Raw genomic sequence first — 6133 nt, forward strand, 5'->3', positions numbered from 1 at the left:
AATATTATACTTGGTGCAGACAAGATAAACAAGCATTTAGGATACAAAGACAAGTAAATTTGAATCTAAAAAGAAAATCCAAGGTTCACACAGCTTACTTAGGATACAAAGACAAGTAAATTTGAATCTAAAAGTTAAAAATGTAGAAGAAAATGATATATATATATTACTAGTCCTAAAAAGTTACACAGTTTACACAGTTTAATAATAGACCAAAGAGAGGGAGAGAGATTAGAAAGCTTTGTACTCAGATATATATATTACTAGTCCTAAAAAGTTAAAAACGTAGAAGAAAATGATGGAGCTTTTAAAAGTATATTGAAACCCCTACAATTTTTTGCCCTCATATTTTTTATTTTTGGGTGTGAATCACTAATTTTTAATTTACCTAATTCAGGAAAAGGTCAAAACCTTTGCATAGAAGTTTTATAATGTTGAAGTCACTTGATGGTCAAATAAAAAAAAAAAAAAACAGTCACTCGAAACCTATAAAGACATTTATATACATGCTGGAAACAGAACGACAATAACCCATCAACATAGCTATTTACTATCTCTTTGTTCGGCTTCTTGGGGAATTGCTCTAATTCATCATTTTTTGAGGAATTTGTGGGTTTTTTTTTTATGAATTAGGGCAGTGCCCAGTTCATAATTATGATGTTTTGTTTCGTTCTAATGTAAAATTTGTTGTTCAAGTGAAAATCTTTATGTTCATGTGTATTTGTGATTGTAATTTTGTACTCTCTCTATATGCATATGCGTACTTACACATAGATATACATATATGTGCACCTGCATGTGATGATTGGAGCTCAGTGAGTGAGGTATTGTTGTGAATTTATACAATATTGGTTCAGCTAATTGGGGAACCCCTTTAATATACAGTATATCTGATTTTCTCTCTCTACAGAGTCGAAAATTTCCTACATGCAGAAGAGAGAACACCAAGTAGCTGGCCTATGGGAAATACTTGAGTTATACCCATAATCAATCCATGTGGGAAAGAACATATAAGCATCAGGGTTGTCTTCTTTTAGAAACTAAAACAACACAGAAAATAAAATTAAGGTTGCTTTTCTTTTTTCCTTTCCCTAACTAATCTCAGCATCTAAACAGATTGCAGTGTGTAGTTGCTCACTCAAATACCTCAACTAACCCATTTCATAATTGAAGCTACAAACATCCAAAATTATATCAAAACCCTATCTTTCTCATTTAAATCACACTAATTAGCTCACTTAGGGTGAACATTCAAATCTTAATATAAAACAATAAATAAATTTTATCGCTTTTCCTTCATATTTTCAACTTCACTTGCGTAGCTTCAATAATTCAAATCTCAATGAGGATTGATAGTTATCTGGACCATTCTAATTTATGAAATTGACTATATTGGAAAATACAATTAATGACCATCAATCATATGGAGAATCTCATTATAAGCCGCCAGATTACTAGGCTCTGTTGGATGCAAAAAGCATTTATTTTCTTTATCAATTTAATGCCCAACAATCAGAATCCTTAGTTATCATCATCATTATTATTAACATCATCACCATCATCACCCCTTTGATGAAAGTGCAAAGAAATTAAAAACTAGGGTTTACAAAAAATTAACAAGAAAAACAAATCCAAAAATTGATTCAAAAGCATCAATTGATTGCAATAATACTGACCTGATCTGATTAGAGGAAGATTTGTGGTCACGGCCGAAGCTGGAGAAGACAAAGAAGCAGCGTCGCCGTTGCCCAAGTCTGAGAAGTATTTTGAAGCAGCGTCGCCTCTCAAGTTTTCTGCGTCGCCTCTCAAGTTTTCTGCGTCGCCTTTCAGTTCTTAACCGGTTGTTGCCCTAGTAAGAGTAATATATCATTGGGACATGCATGGAATTACAATTCAGTGTGTAGATTTCTAAAGGCCATTTTTGGTATTACAACTTTATAACTTATTCCCACTCTCCTTTCTCTCCCTATCTTCTCAAATTGGGAGAGAAAGACAATAGCTGATAGGGAGGGATAGCTATCCCTCCCTATCCATCCTTATCCCTCCATTTAACCCATCCAAACACAATTCACACTATTCTCTCTTTTCTTTTCTCTCCCTATCCCTCCAAATCAACCCTACCAAACACACCCTTAGGCTGACAGACTACTAGCAAGGTGATCTTGGCCCCAATGAACTTGAGGTCAGTCCCAGACCAAAGAAAATTTCTTAAGAGGCTGTTGATTTCAGCTAGTACTGCCTTGGGAAGAATAGAGAGGCTAATCCAGAGGTTGTGGAATAATTGCTTCTTATATATATGGTGGGTAGTAAGGGCTTTAATTGTTAGGAACCAAAAGTTGTGAGCCCGTGAATGAGAGGGAATATATATATATATATATATACATGTATATAAGGGCCCGTTTGGCATGCGTTTTGTTTTTGGCAAAACAATGTTTTTGTTGTAGAGGTTTTGGAGAAAATTCAGAAGTACGTTCGGGAACTATGATTTGTTGTGAAAATGTCAGAAATAAAAATTTGAAAAACATGTTTGGGCACACAAATATATATATATATATATATATATATATATATATATATATATATATATTAATTTTTGCAATAAACTAGTTTATATACACATGTAATATCTTTATTGCAAAAATTAAAATATATATATATATATATATATATATATATATATATAGACACACACACACACACATGTATCGGTGGTGATGAAAATCCAGTTAAGGGCTCGGACTGAAAACTTGCCCAAACATTAATCGGTCACAGATTCACGATCAAATTCGCAGCCAACTGGTGTGACCTTCGAGGAACCACCTGAAAATGGATGCACAAGAAGGAGGTGCACACAAAGCTCAAACGACAACAACGATCTCCTCAGAAACCCTAATTTCAGATACCGAAACGAATTAACAATCAACAACGCATCACCGGAATGAATTCTCAGGAAGATCAAGAAGATAACGGAGTTGGTGAATCGAAACCCTCGAAATTTGGTCAGAAAGATATTCTGGGAGCGCTCAAAGTGGTCGAGAGGGACTCCGTGGCGATTGCCGAGAGCTTCACCACTCTCTTCGCTTCTCTCCGTTTGGCCCTCTCTGAGGTTTCTCACTCTTCGCTTCGATTTTTCTACCTAATATCTTCTTCAATGGCTTGGGTCGGTGGTGATGAAAATCCAGCTTCGGTGTTGTATTTGATATCGCCCTTGAATCGCAGAGAGAGAGAGTATCAGGAGAGGAGAGAGAAAATTTGCCCAAAAAATGACCTAAAATGTTATATACGTGAAACAAGTTGGGCCGGCTACTTCCTCTGCTACAGTGAAAATTTGTCCAAACAGTACTGAAACAAGATAAAACACCAAAATGGTGTTTTTAGTTTTGGGCCTCTTTATTGAAATACTTTATAACTGTGCAAAACAAAACAAAACCAACCAAACATATTTTGGGCTTCATTTGGGTTATTGTAGCGTGCCTGAAACAAAAACACAAAAACAAAGTAGATGCCAAACAGCCCCTAGGAAACAATTATCTAACAACCCACTCGTTAGATCGAAAACAGCCCGTCAACAAACAATCTAGGCGTAACTCCATCATCTGATTAGAGGGGCAGGCAAGAGCGAAGATCGAGCTAATTATTATTTTGGTTTGAATATGAAATTCAGTAAATTAAAACAAATTTGACTTGGAGATGGATAGAAAGCAAATATGAGGTGGCATTCAAAAATAAAGTAAATAGAGCTTGTTTATTCCTCAAATTAGAATAATAATATATGATTTGATGATCACTTAGACAAGTTCTTCAAGATCATCATTGTATCGATAGAGAATTTTAAAGACCACAACGTTCTTCTGGTACAATGCTACTATGCCGGCGTCGTTGCAGGTGGCAGAAGCAACATGAGCAATACCAGTTACAAAAGACAGGCGTCTCTATATCTCCCTTTATCGAAAAATGGTAGACCCACTTTGATTATATTGTACACACTTAATTAGGTCATACAAATCTTGACACTCCTCAAATTTTTTTTGCCATAATTATGGTCATGAGTTGACTAAGCAGTTGGTTGACGAGTGATAAGAGTGTCGTTAACGTTAGACTTTACATTTGTGATCTCTATGGCAATCCTTGCTAGACTGGTCTTATTTTGGCAGTTATGCTTCGAGGATCTGTTGCTAAAACTGAAATGCAAACAACAGGAATTAAACTCGGTGGTGTTGCAAATGGCTCTTATCAAAAGCATGTCCGCTGCGACCTTATTGCACTAAACTCTCTTGTAGACTAGTAGTTTGAGAAGGTTTAGAAATATGCCCTCTACATTTTTTACAACTGCAAATTATCCCTTTTGGCCCTCTTTTTTGACCGAATTAGAACTAATTATAGTTAGGCAAAAGTGCCAAAGACTCTCTCAACTATTTCAGAATTGCAGAAAACCTACCAAAACTATTGCTTGTTGCATATCTTTCTCTCAACCATCAAAAAGGTTGCATTTTCATCCCTAATGGTCACGGGAGACTACTTTCCAACTGTTAAAGGGGTACAATTACTAATTTACACCTACTAATTAATTTAATAAAAAAAATCATATATACGAAATACCAAAAATGTCCTCATTAACTTAGCTTATATACTATATACTCTAAACACAAGCACCAGAGTTTCGCGACTGCGACACCAGTTATATGTGTGTTTAATTAGTGGTGGCAATGGCTAGGCTTTTCTTCAGATTTCGGGTCACCGATGTGTCACTCAAGCCACTCCCATTACACCGCCTCTTATTCGATCTCCAACTATTGCTTCCCACCATCATCACCACGAGGAATCCTTCTGCCGTCATTAACTGCTTGGTGTTAGCGTCGATGGCGACAACAGAGTATCGAATGACTTTGTGTCTCTATTGGGTAGGTCCAAAGTCGTAATTAACAGCAGAAGCAGTTTTTAAATAAGTAAATAAAAATAATTTTTTGAGCAGAACATGATCGTCTCAATCAGTTTTAACGAAATCAATTTAACCATGATTACCATAGGAGATTAGAATTAACCAACCTCGTAGAGAATTGAAAATTTTCCTGCCAACCAGTCTTTATTTAATTGCTAGATCAGGATCTACAGTTCTTCGATCCTATATCAACCGTGGTACCTTCTGGATCTTCACTTGTATCTTCGATCGAGGAATTCTCGAGTAGGAAAAGTGTGGATCTTCCTTCGAATTCTGGAACAAGGAGAAAATATAATGTATTCTATTTTGCATTGAAGTTACATTCGCTAAATGAACTAATAGTTCATTACTCTCCTTATTCCTGCGGTAATTTACTTTAGATCTACTACTCATTCCAAGTTGAATTATAAGCGGATTTGATTAGCTTATGTGATCCCCCTAAAAGGATAGTCTTGATATTTTAATTAATTATTTATTTACATTTTTGTTGGTTTAATTGTTTAATTGGTTGAATTAATTGAATTAATTGTTATTATTGGAATTATTTGAATTAATTGTTATTATTGGAATTAATTATTTTTATTTTATTTGTATTTAATTGAATTATTGTAATTGTTTAATTATTTAAATAAGTTAATTGTATTAATTAGGGTTTTATGAATTCACGGCATTTAGATCAGCCGACATAGTTAGTAGTTTGGTATTAAAATTAAATTTTCATAAGACAAAGCCTATATATATATATATGAGTATGAGGTTGCTAAGGGTTTTAGAATCCTAAACACGTAACAGTGGAAACGACGAGATACATAGAGTTTTGAGAGTGAAACTTAGGAGATAAACAGAGAGGTTCAAGGAGGATGGGATGGAGTGCTTCTGGGTTGAACCAAGAGCAACGGAGGTGTGGAACGGAAGTGTAGAAGGTGGTCGAAAAACTCAAAGACGGAGGGCTAAGGTTTTAAATGAAAACCTAAAGGCAAGTCTCTATTCTAACTCTTTCCCTTAAACCTGTGTTCTGTGCATGCCTAGGTAGACTTCAAGGGTTTAATTAATGCTAAAACATACCTGTGATGCATGTTTAAATTGTAATTTGCTTCGTTGAATTAAACTGTTTTGAAAATTCGTAAAGCGTTTAATTATATTCTTCTATATATGCTTTTAAGCCTTGTGTAATTGATATTGTTAATGCATAAT

The sequence above is a fragment of the Cornus florida genome, unplaced genomic scaffold (genome assembly GCF_030987335.1).
Source record: "Cornus florida cultivar Cherokee Brave unplaced genomic scaffold, ASM3098733v1 CherokeeBrave_3.0.0_Hap2_Chr02, whole genome shotgun sequence".
In the NCBI taxonomy this organism is placed as follows: Eukaryota; Viridiplantae; Streptophyta; class Magnoliopsida; order Cornales; family Cornaceae; genus Cornus; species Cornus florida.